Raw genomic sequence first — 23,266 nt, forward strand, 5'->3', positions numbered from 1 at the left:
AGTGCCCAAATACATTTGGTCCAGTTACAGTTTTGGCCTTTTTTCATTTTTGAATTCAGCAACTTTTTGTTCCAAAACTTGGTTTCATTTCTATTTGTTGGGCCTTTTCAACCCAATTATTTCTCCAACATTAAATCCAACACTATTTCATATTTAAATCAAGAAAACTCCAAATCGAATTAAAATCATCCATCATATAACATCACATAATACATTGCCCAGATTAACATAACACAATAAAACATCTCTTGAAGACATTTCCTTACACATGAATATAGCAAGGACGAACATAATTTCACAATAGAACAATGGCACATCTGCTACTTCCCTACAGTACAATGGACTTCATTCCACTCTTCTATGAGACATGCTCGAGATGAAGTTGTCAACCTACAAGAACATTACACTGTACATGAATCAATCAAAAGAAAAGAAATATAAAAAAATATTAGAAATAAAAAGATTTGTGTTCAGCCTGAAGACTATGTTAAAAATCCCGTGATATAAATTCTGGAGTATAATTAGTCCAACCTAAACTAGTCACTGAGTCTGAAAATTAAACTTCAAACTAGATTGTTCCAGGAAAATATGGACAAAGAAAATGGAGACAAGAAAATTCAATATCTTTTTGGTATTTTCGCTTTACTGGAGGAATTTAAGCACTGACACAAGAAAGAGTCAATGACACAATAATTAGCAGACATGTAAGATAATACAAAACAAGCTACTCCACATTACTGTGATAACCAAGTGCAAACCAGGGTGTAAGAACATTACCGTGAGATTTGATCTTAGAGAAATACATTTTAACAAGAAGATTACCGTGAGCCTTGATCTTAGAAAATTACACTTTTAATAAGAATTCTAAGTTAACAACAATATTATCCAAGTGTGCAGCAAAGTGTAAGAACAGTACCGTGAGATACAAAATTTAAAGTTGAGCAGAACTAAAAATACAAAGAAACTATATGATATAATCACAATTATAAAGAAACTATAGTACAACAACAGTTCACTAGCGTGTGAATTTTTTAACACATTCCACAAATCTATAGAAGTCACACATGCCACAACAAAATCGAGAACACGGACCATACAGACCTCGTGATATACCATCAAACTTCTTAGGTCCAAACTCTGTGTGATATACCATCCTCGCCGCCGGCCAGACAAACTGCTCGCTCAGGGCAGAAAATAGAGCGACGTTTCAGCACGAACAGAGGAACACATAGGTTTCACGCTACCAATGTCAAATAAAAAATGTTTTATTTTTGTCCTTTTCCAACTGAGTAATGGCCACACATGCACAACACCCTTATTACATGGTCAGGGCCAACTCGACTCTATTAGCTTTTGGTTACAAAGCAAATTGTGTAACACTTACTAGAATATACACCAACACCATTAGGTTTCCTCAATTATTCTACTCATTCTAATCACTGAAAAAATCATGAATTTGTACAACACTTACTAGAATATGGGATCTATCATCTGCAAAAGAGAGAGATGCATGTTGCGGGGAGGAGAAGAAAGACCTTCTCGCTCTCGAGGTGAGGGGGAGGTGCAGCTAATGTGGGGCTGGAGGTCCATGGTGTATTGGACCATGGAGCCGGACAGCCGTTGGTCCGTCTTCTCCACCTCGTCAGGTCTGCAAAATCATCAACTGGTTTCTATATTTTTGACATTTTGTAAAATGCAAAACTAAGTCTATTGAGTTTAGATGTTGACGGATGATTTTCGAAAGAAATACTTGGTAGTAAGCACTCCAAAATTTCTCTTAAGCATACACTACTTGGACCTTATTATACGGTCTAGATTCAGTCAAATAATTAAATCATCATATGCTTGTTTGTTCCAAGGCCAGAAAACATATGCTGATATGCACAAGAAAGCACACGAAAACAGACACCAACTCTTGTCTACAGTTTCATAAACAAATCAGAAAAGATAAATCAGATCTGGTCCATCATTTTTGTTTCAAGAGTTATGTGTTGGTTTTATAATTTTTCCTAGAACACGTGTAATGCTGAATTAAGGACTTACTACACTAGTACACCAAAGCCATATGAACTTCAGTATAGTGAACTCAAATGTATGTCTGTAGTCAAGCATAGCAGGCTGTAAACACTATTTTTTCACATTTTCATGTAGTGTTGCCATAAACTTAAGCAGGTATGGCAAGTAAAGATGCACCTGCTCACATAATGGTGTATTGAATACTCTTTGTTTCCCAAATCGTTCATCTAGCCTTCTTGTGCAGCGAAAGACGCCGCCAAAACCCACATCCTCTCCAAAGACATAAGAGCTGTCAAAATGGAACTCATCTTCAGTTCACTGGATTGTGTGTATAACTAAGTCAAATGGATCGGTGAGCTGGGAATGTTCATATAAGCATATATAAGTCATTTCTTTCTCATACACTAGCTAGCTTACAAAACGATAAGCATATATAACTGAACACATATATTTATTTTTTTCTCTAATTTTAAGAGTGTGTATTCTACTCGGAACACTAGCATATTGACATGGTGTACAACGGAAATTAGCGTCGATAGCCGGACATATTATTTACAGCGAAAAGAAATGTCAAACATATGGAGTGTTGTTCATGCAAGTAGATAACGTCAATGGCTGCATCGGAAGTCGATTATATCCAGGATGGGGAATTTCAGAATCAGCATCGGAACCAGCCTGACTGAACTAGTCGTGGAACATCTAAAGGCTTGTTTGGTAGGTTCAGAATGTGTACCAGACTTACTAGGTATATCAATTCCTCCCTGAAAAGAAACACCATTCCTTGTCCCTTGGATTCTTTACCATTTCTTGTCAAACGAGAAAGAGAGAGAGAGAGAGAGAGCCCATCCTATGCAACGTACTGATTATGCAAATATGCAAATATGGATCACAGGGGTAAAACAAGATTATGGTTTGCAGCAGCAGTTTTTGTTGGAAGGAACTGAATTAGATCACCTAAATGAGTGAACTGGGCAGATAACACAGGCATCTCGCCTTGCATTCAAGTATGAAGGTGGGGGACCACGCCACACGGTACTGCATCCTAGGTTTCTTTTGTGAGGTATCCTAGATTTCCAACCAAAAGGAGTTGCATCTCCCTCGAGTCTGGCGGCTTGGGATCTCACTACTTCGGCAATAATGCATCCATGGAGGGAGCTAGCTCGAGAGACGGCAGCTAGAACCCTAACGCCGTCGACTCCTGCTCCTCTCGGCGATTCTAATGGGGCGCCCGCGCATCAGTCGGCCATTTCAACCCAGACGGGAGCTTGTCCTACTGGATCTGTGGAGATTACCGGGAGAGGAGGGGTCTCACCACTCACCAGTCGGTCGGGCTACCGGTTCGGCAGATGCTCCGCTAATGACCGTGCGCCCGCCCGGTGCACGGACGCCGTGGACTTGCCTCGCCGGTCGACCGCCCCCCGCCACCGACGCCGCCACCTGGCGAGAGTTGGGGGAGTGAGGGCTCTGAGCAGAGGGAGGGAGGGAGAGACAGAGACTGGGGCGCGGCAGAACTTGCAGCTGTAGGCGTTGCCCTCGTGGTGCATCAGGAAGAGCCGGCCCATCGTCGCCACCACCACATCAGGAACTTCCAATGCAAATGCTGGTGGCGGTCATATCTAGAGGTTGAGGCGGGGCCGCGTTGGGGGGGTGTTTGTGGCATGGCGGGCCTTGAGGTGGCAGTGTGGTGGATTGCCGGTCTGTTGCTTCTGTTGTGGTGGTGTGGGAGGAAGTTGGAGGGGACGGGGAGGTGGCGGCGGCGAGGAGATGGGGACGAGGGAGGAAGGGTGGGATGGGGGGGAGGGGGGGATCTAAGCTAGGCTTTAGCCTGCGGGTGGGGTTATTTTTTTTAGTTTTTTTCTATTAGTTAGATGGATGGATGGATGTGGGATAGAGAGATGGGTCGTTGGATGGATGGGCGCCATGTCATCGATCTGTGGGAAGGGTTCTGATTGGTTCGGAAAATCAGTGATTTAATATAGTTTCAAGTAATAAAAATAGAGAAATTTTGTGAAGCATATATCAAAAATATTTTGCAAAAGGGAATCACATAAATTTTCACTAGAGTTAGACCATATTTTACGGATGAGGACCAATTTGTATGCATTTTTGATCTTTCTAGCTATTTTCAATCATTTTTCGAGTGGCAAAATTTGGTTTTTTTGTCAAGAACCTACCAAATATTTGTTGCAAATTTGGACTCCATCAATTTTCTAAAATACTAGTCCATGTTTAATATACAATTGACCAAATGGTTGGGTGTGAAAAGCTTTTAATATACATGTTACAACATTTTTATAATCGTCGTAAAAGTTATGACGATCTCATCTTATGTGGTTACGAAGTTTTTGACTCACATCGTCATAATTTATACGTAGATTTGATCCCCTGAAACGGTTTACGACGATCTCAAATGAAATTGTCATAGATTTATGACGAATTCATCAACGACGTCTTAAAAAACGTCATGTATGAGCATATTTCTTGTAGTGTCTTGAGCTTTGCATGCTAATTTTAGTTGGTCCCAAGTAGTTTTGATGCGTAATATGGCCTCTAGGCACTTGTGGGACTAGTTGCTATGAGTTTTTTTTAGCCTTGTTCACTTTTCCTTAGAGTCACTAAAAATTTCAGAAATTTTCACAGATAGAAAAGGGTAAAGATGATGAGGTTCTTAAGAGGCTCTTCAAGCCGTGACCCCAAGGATGATGGAAGTGAGAAGAAGCCCAAGTATCCGGTCCCCCGAGTTGCAGAAGTTCGAGCATGCGAATAGCCAAGCGATGTGTTCTTACGCGCCGCCGAACTTTATGAGGACTTTTATTACTTGGTGGAGAACGCAGGCCTTACCGCCTTCATTGAAGATAAGTGTCCGCAATACCTCCTCCTTACTAATATCTTCGTGCAAAGCTTTAACTTCTATCCGAGGAAGAATCCTCCTATGGTTGAGTTCAAATTATATGATATCCCTCAACGCATGTCACTCCAGGATTTTTGCAATGTTTGCAAATTGCTTTTTGTTGGGGATATTCATGAACCTCATCCACGGGACTTGGAGGCTTTCATAGATACTATTGCTGTAGGAGAGGAGAGAGGAGTGTCTTGCGTTAGAGCTGCTAGCATACATTTTCCCGTGCTTCGGTACTTCTCATTATTCGTGGGAAAATGTTTGATTGGCCGTGGGAAAGCTGGGTCCCTTAGATCCCCAGATCTTGCGGTCTTGCGCGAAGCCCTTTATAATGATAAAACTTATAGCTTGGGCGCTATCGTAGCTCAATGGTTGAACACGAACCGTTCTAAAGGCGTTCTCTATGGAGGTATCTATGCTACCCGTCTTGCCAGACACTTTGAGATACCTATTAGACTGGACGAGGAAGAAGAGAGTCTTCTCCCCGAGAGATATCTAGATTATGATAGCATGGTTGGCCATGACTTTCTTGATAGAAATATAAATAGAAGGATGATTTATAACCTGGTATTTAGTCAGGGTACTCGTGAGACTGTTACTTTGCCTGCTCCTTCTTTGTTCATTCTTCATGTAGGCAGGTACATTATTATGCCGTCGGACATCTACGCATATTGGGGCATAGCCCAACCACAGGTGCTCGTGCCCGATCCACGAGTCGAGTACCATACGCCAGTTTATCAGTGGGAGCCAGAGGAGCTTACATAGTAGTGGCACCCTCAGTACACTCCGGAGTACCCCGGAGCTGGTTATTTTCCACCTTGCGAGTAGACCAACTTAGGCCAAAACCCTAATCTTGGGGGAGTACGTGTTTCTCACAGACTTTACATTCTTGCTTATGCTTTCACTTTGTTCGTCGGTGTTCACACTTTGCCACTGTATCATCCATGCTAGTTTATTTTATTTTTCTCGTTTTCTTTTCATGTGTCTGTCTAGTTTGAGAAAACCCAAAAATATTTTCTTTTTCTTTTTTTGCTTGTTGGGAGCTTTCCCGTGTAAATAGTTTCCTTTTTCTTTGGGTCAAGGTAGAAGAGCATGCATATGTGTTTATCTGTTATAGAGCCATATTACTTTGTCTTCTCCTTTGTGTTTTCCTGCAGATTCCAGCTTAGTCCAATGCACGAGCACGCTTATTATTGTTCACATCGTTCATTCGTGCTAGTGAATGGCAATAATGACGATATATGATGAAGTGACTGAGCCTGGAAAAGCTGGTATGAACTCGATCTATTTTGTTTTTGTAAATATGGCTAGCTCATCGTTCCTCATTCAGCTTTGTTAAGAGGCAAACATGTTTGCAATGACAACTTAGAGATCATAGTTTCTGATGCCATGCTTAATTAGCTAGGAGCTTATAATGGTTTGCCTTGGATGCCAACATGAATTTTGAGATGACTATGATGTAGTATGCTAGGCATGTTATCCTCGATATGTGGTTATTCACTATCATTCACGAGAAAGGGGCCGGTAATTGGAATTCTCAGTTCGATGCTCAAATGTAAGTGCATCTAGTGCCCCTTAGTGATTTTGGTGGTTTGAAGACTTATAGTTTAAGTATCTAATGTGTTTGTGAGTGTACACAGGATCTATAAGTCATTGAGGAGTTTAAGATATTTGAAGAATATCGACCCCTAAAAATATATATCTTCAGTTGAAGAAATTGGTCTGAAGCTGAAGAAATGAATCGCGAGGAATCTGCGATGAAATTGACATTCCTCATGAAGATACTGATATTGAGAAGACCGGTGGTTCCTGAAGAAAATCATTCTGAAGAATTTGAAGCATGAAGATTTACACTTCCTGTTTTACTTTCTTCACATTTGAGTAATAGGAACACCGTATTGTTAAAGGGGGTCAAAGTTACACTATGGAATGAATTTCCTCATGATGCTCAACCCAAGCCTAATCCTACCAAAAGCCTCAAGTGAGGAATACGAGTGACATGAGGACTCCCACAGTTGAGGGTTCCGACCGTTTCGATAGCCACGCCAAGTCATTGGTCTTATCCACTCCAACGGTCATATTATTTAAGGGCATTAGTGTCAAATCATGTCGGGATGCTCCCAGGCTACAAATAGCCACCCCCACAACCACTAGCTGGTTGGCTCCTCCGTTATAAACTAAGACTTGTCATAAGAGCAACCCAATTCCTCAGAGCCTTTGAGAGAAATTCATCAGTGAGGAAATACACCACCCACCGAAACCACAAACCAAACCTAGTGATTGAGGATCACTGAAGAAGTTGTTCCTGTGTGGGACTGAAGCCTTTTACCTTTGAGGACTGTGCATCCTTCAGACGGTTAGGCGTCATAGCCTAGAGCTTTCCAGCAGTCAATTGTGGATCGCCGGGTGACCAAGTTTGTGAGGGTTTGGAAGTCTGCCCTGAAGACTTACCACGAGTGTTGGGCAAGGACTGTGTGTCCTTAGCTCAAGGAGAATACGGTAGGGACTGTGTGTCCCGGGACTGGGTGTCCTTTGGTTTCAATACCAAGCCGCTCCAAACCAGATGTACGACTGTCACAGCAGTTGGAACTGGGTCATCAACGACTGTCTTCACTGAGAAACGGGTTCTAATTCCTCAACTCTTTACTTTTCCGCATTATGTGTTGATGACTTTCACTGTGACTGTTTGAAGAATTTGCTGAAGACTTTCTCTGAATTTCATCAACCCCAAATTCTTCACGTTAGTTATTTGTAACATCCCAATTTTCTTAAATTCGAATGTTAATAGATCATTCATATGCATCTCATATTTATTTTTTATGCATTATTTTGTTCTTCTGAAAATTCTATTCATTATGTGACTGCGGGCAATTTATTGGAGTGGAGATAATATGACTTTAAAAAAAATTGACTAGCCGGCCCAGCTGGCCAGGCCAGGCCGGATCGCACCAGCCAGCAAACCCCAGCGAACCAGCCAGGAGAGCAACAGCTCCATCGAGCCAGCTCGTGGACCATCCCCACGAGGCCATGTGCACCACGTGCCCAGCACCGCATGCATTCCAGCGTTGACCACGCACCTGGAGCCCCAACACCCTGCATCGAGCCAGCCAGGCTGTGCATGGCCGAGGGCAGCGCACCACGCAGCCAGGCTCTTGCCCACGTGCCCAGCACCAGGCCCCACCGCCCAGGCCAGGAGGCTAGCGCCACAGTCCCAGACTGAGCCGGACACGAGTCCTTGAAACCGAGACGAGCTCCTGTTCGCCAGAGTTTTCTCTCCTCACGAGGGCATATAGTCCCAGGGACCGAAGCCCCAGGAACCATAGCCCCTGCTCCCGATTCGCACAACACCGCCTCCTCACACGCACAACGGCCTCGAGCTTCGCAAGAACACGCCACGCACGTCCGAGGTCGTCCGTGTTCGTCGGAGTTCGCGGAGCCGCCGTCGCCGGAGTCCGTTCGACCGCCACCGGAGCATCATCGGAGGAGCCACACCGAGACGGTTCCGTTTTTCCCCATTGTTCGTGGTGAGATCGCACGCTCGAGCGGATTCATCAAACCCTGATGAACAGCTTCAGGACGAAATTCAGTCTGTTTTTAATCTGTTTTTAGCTGTGTCAGATTCTCAGTATAATTTTGAAACGTGTTTATCTTTTTACTCGTAACTCCGATTCAGGAAATTCTTTTTCCTGTGATCTCATATTGATGAGTAGAACATGTTAGAACCAGTAGTTTTCAGTTTTGCGAAAGTTAATTTTTTTGCTAAATCAGATTTATTTTAGACCTACCGGAGGCCATATTTTGCAAACCGTTCATCCGGTTTAGTTGATTCTTTTTGCGTTGTCATCATATCAGCATGTAGATGATTTTATACCTGCTGCCATGCTATTTATGCTTGGGTTTTAAACAAGTTGTTTTATTGCCGATGGTTTCATTTGGTGTTATGTGATTGTGGTGATTGATTGGTGTGGTCGTTTGCAACGTGTAGATTGTGCGGAGTGCGACGCAAACTATTGTCAGGAGTGTGACTTTCTGAACCAGAATCAAGGCAAGTTACATGTTGATCATCCTTTACCTATTATTTTTCTATGCATGTAGTATTATATCACCCTATGAAAATTATGCATGTATAGGAATATTATCATTGCTATGCTATTGAGCTATATCCCTCGTCATTGAAGATCGTGGTATTTGTAGTTTTGCTATGCTATGTAGACGGGGATTGGTTCCTGTATTCATTGAGATTATGTGAGGATTACTACAAAATAAATTTGAGTAGTACTTAAGGATTTAATTCACCTCTGGGCGGATATGGTATTGCTGGGTGGTTTCAAGAACATCATGGTATCTACCCTCTGAATGTAAGTGGAATGCCGCCCAGGTTCAAAAAGATCAAACAGACTTAGTGACTAGTAGCTTCCTTGTGTGACCACTGGCTATTATGGGCTCTGGCTTAGTTGATCAGTCGTGGAAACCTTACCCGGATGTGCCAGCTGATGTAGCTATGATAGGTGGGATGGGCCTCCTGTGGGACTAGGTGACTGCTTCTGAAAGACTTCGTCTCAATCTTCGGGTTGGGTCCAGTGGGTACAGCGTACTAACCTCTGCAGAGTGTATAAACTAATCATGATTAGCCGTGTTCCCGGTTATGGACAATTTTGAGCAGCTAGGCCATTACAGTTGTTGGATGATCTTGACAGATGACACACTTAATAAAACTTGGTGGGAAACTTAATAATGGTAATAGGTTGGAGTTGGAGATGCCAATTCAACCATATGTGAGTTATTGTAGCAAACAAATTAAAACTTGACTATTAGGTAGCTATGAGGATAAAATCAGCTTTCTGCAAAATGACCATCAGCCTTTCTCTTGTTGTACTATGCATATACATGTAGGTCTGTTATATTATTTTTCCTGTGTAACTTTCCAATTCATTCAAAGTATTGACCTATATGGCTGCAACGTATCATGTTGCAGGATATTCAGACGAGGAGTAAGGTACCGTTAGGGTCGCGAGTCTTCACTCAACATCGCCAGTGGGCTATGACGGGACTCATCGTTATTATTCTGCTACTTTTCCGTTGTTTGATAGAATAAAGCTAGCTAAGTGCTATGCAGATTGTTATATTTTTATAAATTCTGGATCATACGTTATTATAAATGATGCACTTGCTATATCTGGTTTTCATCTATACTGTGTGTGCTAGCGAGTCGATCCAGGGTCTAGCACAGTAAAGCACAGAGACTCAAATCCTTCGAGGTTTGGTCGTTACATTATTCCTCATCTGTATTCTGCGTGCCTGCTCACTGTGCAATCTGTTTTCACATTCTTCACTCTGAAAAACTGCTGTTGTGAAACTTTGCACTTCTGATCCTTTACTGTTTTCGCTGTAAGTTAGTCATCAATGAGGAATTTCCTCAAAAGGAATTTCCTCAGTGATCAAATTCTAAAAATCTCCTATTCACCCCCCTCTAGTCGATATAACGCACTTTCATCAAATCGAACAGATAATTGCAAACAAAACTCCCCTGGATTGATGTTGGTACAGACAGCACCCGAGTATTCGGCTAGTCGTGGAGTGTGATTGATTGGTGGTGGGGGAGTCAAAACTTTACTTTTCTGTTTGGGAATCACCTATAGCATGTGTAGCGTGGAAGATGGTGAAAACTCTCAGTCATTGCATTGACAATGAAAGCATGCCACCCAAAATTATTATCTCTTTTTTAAAAGCTTGAGCTCTGGCACCTCTTCAAATCAATGCTTCCCTCTGCGAAGGGCCTGTCTATTGATGTTCCTATTGAGTCATCCTCTTCTTATAAAAGCACCAATTAGAGAGTACCTCTGTCATTTTTATGCTTTGCTTTTAACTGTATTGAGTATGACTGTGACTGGATCTTCTTTGCCATGAATTACAATGTTTAGTCAGCCCTTGGTCGTTGAAGGTGCTCTGCATTTATGTTTTGCGTTCTCAGAAAGATCTAGCGAGATACCATCTGTTTGTACAGCTTCATGATTGCTTTGATTGAAGTGTTGACGTTTGAGACTTATTACTATTTGCTCGCTAGTTGATTATGCCATTGATATGAGTTTACCGTGAGACCTAGATGTCATTTGCTTATGTGGTTAGCTTGTGATCTTGCTGAAATTCTAGTTATCAGTTAGACATAGTTGCAACAACCAGATCAAACAGAGTTCGTAAAAGTTTTTCTTTTGTCTCTTTCAGTTTGTCAACTGAATTGCTTGAGGACAAGCAAGGCTTTAAACTTGGGGAAGTTGATACGTCTCCGTTGTATCTACTTTTCCGTCCTCTTTTGCCCTTGTTTTGGACTCTAATTTGCATGATTTGAATGGAACTAACCTGGACTAACGTTGTTTTCAGCAGAATTGCCATGGTGTTGTTTTTGCGCAGAAATAAAAGTTCTCGGAATGACGTGAAAATTTATGGAGAATTTTTGTGGAATATATAAAAAATACTGGCGCAAGAATCAGCGGAGGATGTGGAGCGTGGAGCCCACAATCCCACCAGGCGCGCCCCCCTGGCCGCGCCTGGCAGGCTTGTGGGCCCCACAAAACTCCACCGCCTCCAATCTCAGCTCTATTTAGTCCGTCTCGCCCGGAAAAAAATCAAGGAGAAGAGTTCATCGCGTTCTACGATACGGAGGCGCCGCCACCTCCGGTTCTTCATCCGGAGGGCAGATCTGGAGTTCGTTTTGGGCTCCGGAGAGGGGAAATCGTCGCCATCGTCATCATTAACGTTCCTTCATCGCCAATTCCATGATGCTCTTCACCGTTCGTGAGTAATCTCATCATAAGCTTGCTGGACGGTGATGGGTTGGATAGATCTATCATGTAATCAAGTTAGTTTTGACGGGTATTGATCCCTAGTATCCACTTTGTTCTGAGATTGATGTTGCTACTACCTTGCCAAGCTTAATGCTTGTCACTAGGGCCCGAGTGCCATGATTTCAGATCTGAACCTATTATGTTGTCGCCAATATGTGTCTGTTCTTGATCCTATCTTGCAAGTTGCAGTCACCTACTATGTGTTATGACCCGGCAACCCCGGAGTGACAATAGCCGGAACCACTCCCGGAGATGACCATAGTTTGAGGAGTTCATGTATTCACTAAGTGTTAATGCATTGGTCCGGTTCTTTATTAAAAGGAGAACCTTAATATCCCGTAGTATCCATGAGGACCCCGTTGCCACGGGAGGGATGGACAATAGATGTCATGCAAGTTCTTTTCCCTAACCACGTATGACTACATACGGAATACATGCCTACTAGACAATATCATGAGGAACTACTCTCAGTGGCACACTGAAAGGTCACCTACTAGTAAGAAGGTACACGCTATAGAAGAAATTAACTCGTTCAGTGCTAAGATGGATGTGTTAATGAATTTGGTTGCTAGTAGAAGTGCTCCTTTAGATCCTAATGATATGCCCTTGTCTTCCTTGATTGAGAGTAGCAACGCTAGCTTGGACGTTAATTTTCTTGGTAGGAATAATTTTGGCAACAATAATTCTTTAAGAGGAAACTATGTTCCTAGGCCTTTTCCTAGTAACTCCTCTAATAACTTTGGCAACTCCTACAACAATACTCATGGAAATTACAATAGATTACCCTCTGATTTAGAGAGTAATATCAAAGAGTTTATCAACTCGCAAAAAAAATTCAATGCGTCCATAGAGGAAAAACTACTCAAAATTGGCGATTTGGCTAAGAGCGTTGATAGAATGTCTAGCGATGTTGATGCTTCGATAGTTAGATGTGCTCCTCCCAAGATCAATATGGATGAAACTTTGAAAGCTATGCGTGTTTCCATGATTGAGAGCAAAGAAAGAACCTCCCAAAATCGTGGTAGACATGAATGGCTTCAAAAGGCGTGTTCTCATGATAAGAATCACGAAGATCTTAAAGTGCTTGGTGTGACTCCCATTGAATCTTTGTTTTCTTGTGACAAACCTAATGATTATGGGGCTGGATATGAATCCACTTTGGTTGAAAAGTGCCCCAATGATTCAGAGTCCATCTATCTTGATGCTAAAAGCATTGAAAGTGGAGTAGAAGATATTAAAACTTTGAGTAGTAATGAAATTACTACCTTGTATTTCAAGGAATTCAATTATTATAGTTGCTCCTTGATTGAATGCATTTCCTTGATGCAATCCATGTTAAACTCTCCACAGGATTATAGCCAAAACAAAGCCTTTACCGATCATATCGTCGAAGCTATGATGAAATCTCTTGAAGAGAAACTTGCATTGGAAGTCTCTATCCCTAGAAATCTTCATGATGAGTGGGAACCTACTATCAAAATCAAAATAAAAAACTATGAATGCAATGCTTTGTGTGATTTGGGTGCTAGTGTTTCCGCGATTCCAAAGTCTTTATGTGATGTTCTGGGTTTTAATGAGATTGAAGAGTGTTCTCTTAATTTGCATCTTGCGGATTCGAAAGGATCAATGATGTTCTTAGTATTGCAAATAGGAACTATGTACCCATGGATTTCATTGTGCTTGACATTGATTGCAATCCTACATGCCATATTATTCTTGGTAGACCTTTCCTAAGGACTATCGGTGCTATCATCGATATGAAGGAAGGGAATATTAGATTTCAATTTCGTTTAAAGAAGGGCATGGAGCACTTTCCTATAAAGAAAATAAGATTGCCTTATGAATCCATGATGAGGGCCACTTATGGTTTGAGCACCAAAGACGACGATACGTGATTCTGTCGCTTTTATGCCTAGCTAGGGGCGTTAAACAATAGTGCTTGTTGGGAGGCAAACCAATGAATTTATCTTTTTCTTTCAGTTTTGTTGCGTCCACACTTTCATAATTCTGTTGTGATTGTGTTTTTTGTGTTTCTTTTTGTGTTTGAGCCAAGCAAAACCTTTATGACTAGTCTTGGTAATGGTTGTTTGATCCTGCTGGAAAAAGACAGAAACTTTTTGCTCACGAGATGATTTTTCATTTTTATTAATAACGAGATTTTGAGTTGATTCTTTTTTCTGCTAGTTGATATGCCTTTTGCCCAGGCATTCGTAAATTTTCAGAATTTTTGAGGTACCAGAAGTATACGACGTATACAGATTGCTACAGACTGGTCTATTTTTGACACATTCTGTTTTTGTTGAGTTGGTTGCTTGTTTTGATGAAACTGTGGTTAGTATCGGGGGTACTAGCCATGGAAAAGTGAGAATATAGTATCCCAACACTAATATAGATAGAATTCAAGTTTGCTACAGTTCCAAAAGAGGTGGTAGATTGTTTTCTTGTGCTAATGTTATCACGAGTTTCTGTTTTAAGTTTTGTGTTGTGAAATTTTCAAGTTTTGGGTGATGTTCTCATGGAAAAAGAGATAAGGAGTGGAAAGAGCTCAAGCTTGGGGATGCCCAAGGCATTCCAAGCCAAATTCAAGGACACCAAAAAGCCTGAGCTTGGGGATGCCCCGGGAAGGCATCCCCTCTTTCGTCTTCAATCCATCGGTAACATTACTTGGAGCTATATTTTTATTCACCACATGATATGTGTTTTGGTTGGAGCGTCTTGTATCTTAGGAGTCTTTTCTTTTTGTTGTGTCACAATCATCCTTGCTGCACACCTTTTTGAGAGAGAGAGACATGCACTCATCGTGACTTTGCTAGAATGCTCATAGTGCTTCACTTATATCTTTTGAGCTAGATAATTTTGCTCTATGTGCTTCACTTATATATTTTAGAGCACGGCGGTGCGTGACTTGGTAGTTGGCTTATGCTATGATAGTAATCCCAAAGGTGATAGGTGACCAAAGAGGATACAAAAACCTCCATCTTCATGTGCATTGACTAGAAAGAAAAGTGTTGATTCCTCTCAATTAGTTTTGAGACGTGGAATTGGTAATATTAAGAGTTACGTTAGTAGGGTGTTGTGAATCTATAAATACTTGTGTTGAAGTTAGTGATTCCCGTAGCATGCACGTATGGTGAACCGCCATGTTTGGAAGTCGGAGCATAATTAATCTATTGATTTTCATCCTTTGTGTTGAGGTCGGGATCGCGTGATGGTTAACACCTACCAACCCTTCCCCTTGGAGTATGCGTTTAGCACTTTGTTTCGGTTACTAATAAAAACTTTCCCAACAAGTATGTGAGTTCTTCATGACTAATGTGAGTTCATGGTATAGATGCACTTTCCCCTTCCACCATTGCTAGCTTCTCTAGTGTCGCGCAATTCTCGCCGGTACACAAACCCACCAAATGCCTCCCTCAAAACAGCCACCATATCTACCTACTATGTCATTCTCATAGCCATTCCGAGATATATTGCCATGCAACTCCCACCTTTCCGTCTCATGATTTGTGCCGTCACTCTCATATTGCCATTGCATGATCGTCAGATAGCTAGCGAGATGTTTCAACGTCATACGCCAATCTAGATCGTTGCACATCCCGGTACACTTCCCGAGGCATTTCCTATAGAGTCATTTCTAAGCTTTGAGCTATGAGTAAATAAAAGTGTGATGATCATCATTATTAGAGCATTGTCTCATGTGAGGAAATAAAAAAGAGAGGCCAAAGTGCCCAAAAATAAAAATAAAAGGGAAAGAGAAAAGAAAAAAAGAGGCCTAAGAGCCCAAATAAAAAAAGAGAGAGAAAAAGAGAGAAGGGACAATGCTACTATCTTTTTCCACACTTGTGCTTCATAATAGCACCATGTTCTTCATGATTGAGAGCCTCTCGTTTCGTCACCATGATACGTCTCAAACGTATCTATAATTTTTGATGGTTTCATGCTATTATCTTGTCAACTTTGGATGTTTTATATACCTTTTATATCTTTTTTGGGACTAACTTATTAATTCAGTGCCAAGTGCCAGTTCCTGTTTTTTCTGTGTTTTTGACTCTTTTCATATCTGATTTTGGAATGGAGTCCAAACGGAATAAAATCCCCGAATTAAATTTTCCAGAACAGAAGAAGATCGGGGTACTTGAGGGCCAAGGCAGGAGGCCCACATGGAGCCCACAAGCCCTCACGCCGTGGCCAGGGGGGCCCGCGGCGACCAGGCTTTTGGACTCCCTGGCGCTCCCCTGCCCTAGCTCTTTCGCCTATATATTCCCTAAAATCCCAGAAAAAATAAGGGCGTCCACGAAACCACTTTTCCGCCGCCGCAAACTTCCGTTTCCACGAGATCTCATCTGGAGACCCTTCCCGGTGCCCTGCCGGAAGGGACTTTGGAGCTGGAGGGCTTCTACATCAACATCATCGCCTCTCCAATGACTCGTGAGTAGTCCACTTAAGACCTACGGGTCCGTAGTTAGTAGCTAGATGGCTTCTTCTCTCTCTTGGATCTTCAATACAATGTTCTCCCTGATCTTCATGGAGATCTATCCGATGTAATCCTCTTTGGCGGTGTGTTTGTCGAGATCTGATGAATTGTGGATTTGTGATCAGATTATCTATGAATTATATTTGAGTCTTTGCTGATTTCTTATAAGCATGATTTGATATCCTTGTAAGTCTCTCCGAGTCTTGGGTTTTGTTTGGCCAACTAGATCTATGATTCTTGCAATGGGATAAATGCTTGGTTTTGGGTTCATACCATGCGGTGACCTTTGCCAGTGACAGAAGGGGCAGCAAGGCACGCATCGTGTTGTTGCCATCAAGGGTAACAAGATGGGATTTCATCATAGATTTGAGATTGTCCATCTACATCATGTCATCTTGCTTAAGGCGTTACTCTGTTCTTATGAACTTAATACACTAGATGCATGCTGGATAGTGGTCGACGTGTGGAGTAATAGTAGTAGATGCAGAAAGTATCGGTCTACTTGTTTTGTACGTGATGCCTATAGATATGATCATTGCCATAGATAACGTCATGACTTTGCACGGTTCTATCAATTGCTCGACAGTAATTCGTTCACCCACCGTCTACTTGCTTTCATGAGAGAAGCCACTAGTGAACACTACGGCCCCCGGGTCTATTCACAGCTATCATCTCCACTTTCACTTTTACTTTGCTTTGTTTAGTTTTTGCTTGCAGTTCTCACTTTGCAAACAATCTATAAGGGATTGACAACCCCTTCATAGCGTTGGGTGCAAGATCTTTGTGTTTGTGCAGGTACTTGTGACTTGACGCGATCCTCCTACTGGATTGATACCTTGGTTCTCAAACTAAGGGAAATACTTACCGCCGCTGTGCTACATCACCCTTTCCTCTTCAAGGGAACACCAATGCAAGGCTCCAAGGCTGTGGGGGAATCCTTTGCATATTTGCCAAGGAAGTCCCTATAGGTGTAGCCCGTAGCAGAAGGATTCCTGGCGCCGTTGCTAGGGAAGGTCTTTTGTTGCCGTAGCAGAAGTATTTCTGGCGCTGTTACCGGGGAGGATCGCTTGCCGAGGATTATCAAGACAAGAATAATCTCCCATCAACACGCCTATTTCTGGCGCCGTTGCCGGGGAGAGATCAAGTCAAGATCTATCCAAGTACGTGTCACAAACTCATCTCTTGCATTTACCTTTTTTGCCAGTTGCCTCTCGTTTTCCTCTCCCCCACTTCACATTTGCCGTTTTCATTTGGCTTTCTCCTTTGCCGTTTTCTTTTCCTTTTTGCCGTTTTCATTTGCCAGTTTTCTTGCTTGCCTGTGTTCTTGTTTGTTTGTTGAAGTCATCATGGCTGAAAACACCAAGCTTTGCGACTTCTCGAGTACTAATAATAATGATTTTATTTGTACTCGGATTGCTCCCGCCACTAGTGCGGAATCATATGAAATCAACGCTGCCTTGCTGAATCTTGTTATGAAAGAGCAATTTTCTGGACTTCCTAGTGAAGATGTCGCATCCCATCTCAATACCTTCATTGAACTTTGCGATATGCAAAAGAAGAAAGATGTGGATAATGATGTTGTTAAGTTGAAGCTTTTTCCTTTCTCGTTGCGAGATCGTGCAAAAACTTGGTTTTCTTCTTTGCCCAAAAACAGTATCGATTCTTGGGATAAGTGCAAAGATGCTTACATATCCAAGTATTTTCCGCCGGCTAAGATTGTCTCTCTCCGTAACGATATCATGAATTTCAAGCAACTTGATCATGAACACGTTGCATAATCTTGGGAGAGGATGAAGTTAATGATTAGAATTGTCCCACTCATGGCTTGAGTTTGTGGATGATTATACAAATCTTTTACGCTGGTTTGAATTTTACTTCTCGCAATATCTTGGACTCTGACTCAGGTGGAACGTTCATGGAAATCACGTTAGGAGAAGCCACAAAACTCCTATACAATATCATGACCAACTACTCTCAGTGGCACAGTGAAAGGTCACCTGCTAGCAAAAAGGTACACGCTATAGAAGAAATGAACTCTCTTAGTGCTAAGATGCACGAGTTGATGAATTTGGTTGCTAGTAGAAATGCTCCTTTAGATCCTAATGACATGCCACTATCTTCCTTGATTGAGAGTAGCAACGCTAGTTTGGACGTTAATTTTGTTGGTAGGAACAATTTTGGCAACAACAATGCTTTTAGAGGAAACTATGTTCCTAGGCCTTTTCCTAGTAACTCCTCTCACAACTATGGCAATTCCTACAACAACACTTATGGAAATCATCACAAATTACCCTCTGATTTAGAGAGTAATGTCAAAGAGTTCATCAACTCTCAAAAGATTTTCAATGCGTCCATAGAGGAAAAACTACTCAAGATAGACGATTTGGCTAAGAGCGTTGATAGGATGTCTTGTGATATTGATGCTTTGAAAGTGAGATGCGCTCCTCCCAAGGTCAACTTGGATGAAACTTTAAAAGCTATGCGTGTCTCCATGAATGAGAGCAAAGAAAGAACCGCCCAAATTCGTGCTAGGCATGAATGGTTTAAAAGGGTGCGTTCTAGTGATGCAAATCACGAAGATCTTAAAGTGCTTGGTGTGACTCCTCTTGTATCTTTGTTTTCGCGTGTCGAACCTATTGATGAAGGGGCTAGATATGAATCCACTTTGGTTGAAAAACGCCCCAATGATTCGGAGTCCACCTAGCTTGATGATAAAGGTGTGGAGAGTGGAGTAGAAGAAATCAAAATATTGGGTAGTAATGAAACTCCCACTTTGGATTTCAAGGAATTCAATTATGATAGTTGCTCCTTGTTTGAATGCATTTCTTTGATGCAATTCATTGCAAACTCTCCACATGCTTATAGCCAAACCAAAGCCTTTACCGCACATATCGTAGATGCTATGATGAAATCTCTTGAAGAGAAACTCGAATTAGAAGTCTCTATACCTAGAAAACTTCATGATGAGTGGGAACCTACTATCAAAATCAAGATCAAAAACTACGAATGCAATGCTTTGTGTGATTTGGGTGCTAGTATTTCCGCGATTCCAAAGTCTTTATGTGACATTCTTGGTTTTCATGTGATTGAAGAGTGTTCTCTTGATTTGCATATTGCGGATTCTACTTTCAAGGAACCCATGGGAAGGATCAATGATGTTCTTATTGTTGCAAATAAGAACTATGTACCCGTGGATTTCATTGTACTTGACATAGATTGCAATCCTTCATGTCCCATTATTCTTGGTAGACCCTTCCTAAGGACTATTGGCCCCATCATCGATATGAAGGAAGGGAATATTAGATTTCAATTCCCTCTAAAGAAGGGCATCGAGCATTTTCCTAGAAAGAAAATAAGATTGCCTTATGAATCTATGATGAGGGCTACTTACGGTTTGAGCACCAAAGATGACTATACGTGATTCCATCACCTTATGCCTAGCTAAGGGCGTTAAACAATAGCGCTTGTTGGGAGGCAACCCAACGAATCTATCCTTTTTCTTTCTATTTTGTGTCTTCCACACTTTCATAATTCTGTTATGATTGTGTTTTTTGTGTTTCTTTTGCTTTTGTGCCAAGTAAAACCGTTATGATTAGTCTTGGGGATGATCGTTTGATCGTGCTGGAAAAGACAGAAACTTTCTGCTCACAAAAAGAATTTTCTTGTTTTTTCTATAAGAGATTTTGAGTTGATGCTTTCTGCTCGTGATTTCTACGCCAATTCTTCATACTGTCATAATTGTTCAGAATATTTGAAGTACCATAAGTATACAAAGTATACAGATTGATACAGACTTGTCTGCTGTTATCATATTCTGTTTTTGTTGAGTTGGTTGCTTATTTTGATGAAACTATGGATAGTATCGGGGGGTATTAGCCATGGAAGATTGTAAATAAAGTAACCCAACATCAAAGTAAGTAGAATTTAAGTTTGCTACAGTACCTAAGGAAGTGGTGGTTTGCTTTCTTATAATAATGTTATCACGAGTTTCTGTTTAAGTTTCGTGTTGTGAAGTTTTCAAGTTTTGGGTGAAGTTCTGATGGACAAAGAGATAAAGAGTGGCAAGAGCTCAAGCTTGGGGATGCCCAAGGCACCCCAAGTTGATTCAAGGATGCAGAAAAAGCCTAATTTTGGGGATGCCCCGGGAAGGCATCCCCTCTTTCGTCTTCAATCCATCGGTAACGTTACTTGGGGCTATATTTTTATGCACCACATGTTATGTGTTTTTTCTTGGAGCGTCTTGTATCGTAGGAGTCTTTTATTTTTGTTGTGTCACAATCATCCTTGCTGCACACGTAGATAGAGAGACATGCACTCACCGTGATTTTGTCGAGCTTCACTTATATCTTTTGGTAGACAATTCAGCTCACATGTGCTTCACTAATATCTTTTGAGCTAGATACTTTTGCTTGGAGCGTCTTGTATCGTAGGAGTCTTTTATTTTTGTTGTGTCACATTATTCCTTGCTACACACCTAGAGAGAGAGACATGCACTCACTGTGATTTTGTCGAGCTTCACTTATATCCTTTGGTTAGACAATTCAGCTCACATGTGTTTCACTTATATCTTTTGAGCTAGTTGATTTTGCTATATGTGTTTCACTTCTATATTTTAGAGCACGGAAGCGTGTGGCGTGGTAGTTGATCTATGCTATGACAGTAGTCTCAAAAGGGGTAGTTATCCAAAGGGATATGAAAACTTCCACCTTCATGTGCATTGAATACTTAGAGAAGTTTGATTCATCTCAATTAGTTTTGAGTTGTGGTTGTGGTAATATTGAAGTTATATTAGTAAGGTGTTGTGGATCTAGAAATACTTGTGTTGAAGTTAGTGATTCCCGTAGCATGCACGTATGGTGAACCGCTATGTGATGAAGTCTGAGCATGATAATTCTATTGATTGTCATCCTTTGTGTGGCGGTCGGGATCGGGGGATGGTTTATACCTACCAACCCTTCCCCTAGGAGTATGCGTTGAATGCTTTGTTTCAATTACTACTAAAACTTTTGCAACGAGTATATGAGTTCTTCATGGCTAATGTTGAGTCCACGGTTTAGATGCACTTTCACCTTCCACCATCACTCTCTTCTTTAGTGTCGTGGACAAAACCCACCATATAGCCTCCCTCAAAACAGCGACCATACCTACCTACTATGGCTTTTTCAAAGCCATTCTGAGATATATTGCCATGCAACTACCACCATGACATGTGCCATCACTTCTACATTGCCATTGCATGATCATAATATAGCTAGCATGATGTTTCCATTGATGTCTATGCCATGCTAGATCATTGTCACGGTACACTACCGAAGTCATTCCATATAGATTCATCATTGCTCTAAGTTTTGAGTTGTAAGTGTGATGATCATCATTGATGGAGCATTGTCCCATGTGAGGAAATAAAAGAGGCCAGTGAAGCCCATTTACAAAAAGAGGCCAAAGATGCCCACCAAAAAAAAAGAGGCCAAAGAGCCCATAAAAAAAATGAGAGAAAAAGAGAGAAGGGACAATACTACTATCTCCTTTCCACACTTGTGCTTCATATTAAGCACCATGATCTTCATGATTGAGAGTCTCTCGTTTTGTCACCACCATATAGCTAGTGGGAAATTTTCATTATATAACTTGGCTTGTATATTCCAATGATAGGCTTCCTCAAAATTGCCTGAGGTCTTCGTGAGCAAGCAAGTTGGATGCACACACTACTGGAAAACAGTTATTTGCCATCTGCTGCTTCTTTGTCGTCTGCTGGCTGATGGCAAAGACCCTCTTTGCCATCAGCTACCAGAAACCAGACGGCAAAGAGCAGGCTGATGCCAAAGGTACTATTTGCCATCAGCCAACTCTTTGCCGTCTGCCAGCTCACGGCAAAGAGCATGCAGGCAGACGGCAAAGAGCATGGGCGGCCCACCCCGGAGCCCCTCTCTCCCCCCTAACGGCCACTTTCTTTGTCGTCTGCCTGCATGCTCTTTGCCGTCGGGAGGCGGACGACAAAGAGGGTGCCCCCCTAACGGCCGTTAGTCCCACCCCCACGCGCCTCTCTCTCCCCCTAATGGCCACCCCGACTCCCCTCTCTCTCACCCCCGACACCACCACCGCCGCCGCGCCCTCCTCCGGCCTCCCTGCGCCGCCCTGCGCCCTCCTCCTCCCCGGCCGCCCTGCGCCCACCTCCTCCCCGGCCGCCCTGCGCCCTCCTCCTCCCCGGCGCCCTGTGCCCTCTCCACCGCCGCCCTGCGCCCCCTCCTCCACCCCGGCCGCCCCGCACCCTCCTCCACCGCTGCCTTGCGCCCCCTCCTCCTCCCCGGCCGTCCTGCACCCTCCTCCACCGCCGCCCTACGCCCCCTCCTCCACCCCGACACCCCTCTCTCTCACCCCCGACACCACCACCGCCGCCGCGCCCTCCTCCGGCCTCCCTGCCCCACCGCCGCCGACGCCACCCCCACCCCAGTGCCCCACCCCACCGCCGCCGCCCTCCTCGCGCCCCTCACCGTGCCCCTCCTCCCCCTGCTGCCGTCCTCCCCCTGCGGCCTCTCCTCCCCCTATGGCCCTCCTCCCCCCGGTTAGTTTTCTTTCTTCTTTTTTAAATAGTTTTTGTTTAATTATTTATATGTTTTATTGAGGTTTTGGCTTAGTATTAGTTTAGTTTAGGTTCAGTTTTAGTTTAGGTTTAGTTAGGTTAGTATCCTGTTTAATAAAGGAGCAAGGAGAAGAAGAAGAAGGAGAAAGGAGAAGAAGAAGAAGGAGAAAGGACAAGAAGAAGAAGGAGAAAGAAGAAGAAGAAGAAGAAGGAGAAAGGAGAAGAAGAAGAAGGAGAAAGGAGAAGAAAAAAATAAGAAGAAGAAGGAAAAGAAGAAGAAGGAAAAGGAAGGGAAGGAGAAGAAAGAAGAAAGAAGAAGAAGAAGAAGAAAAATAGGAGAGGAAGAGATGAATAAGAGGAAAAAAGAAAATAATAATAATAATAATAATAAGAAGAAGAAGAAGAAGAAGAAGAATAAGAAGAAGAGAAGAAGAAAACAAGAAGAAGGAGAAGAA

General features: G+C 42.4%; 1 pseudogene; it reads right to left on the reverse strand.

The window, feature by feature from the left end:
- Positions 1-371: 371 nt before the first annotated feature.
- Positions 372-3,769, reverse strand: LOC123410829 (annotated as a pseudogene).
- Positions 3,770-23,266: the final 19,497 nt, after the last annotated feature.

This window comes from Hordeum vulgare, chromosome 7H (assembly GCF_904849725.1).
Source record: "Hordeum vulgare subsp. vulgare chromosome 7H, MorexV3_pseudomolecules_assembly, whole genome shotgun sequence".
Classification (NCBI taxonomy): Eukaryota; Viridiplantae; Streptophyta; class Magnoliopsida; order Poales; family Poaceae; genus Hordeum; species Hordeum vulgare.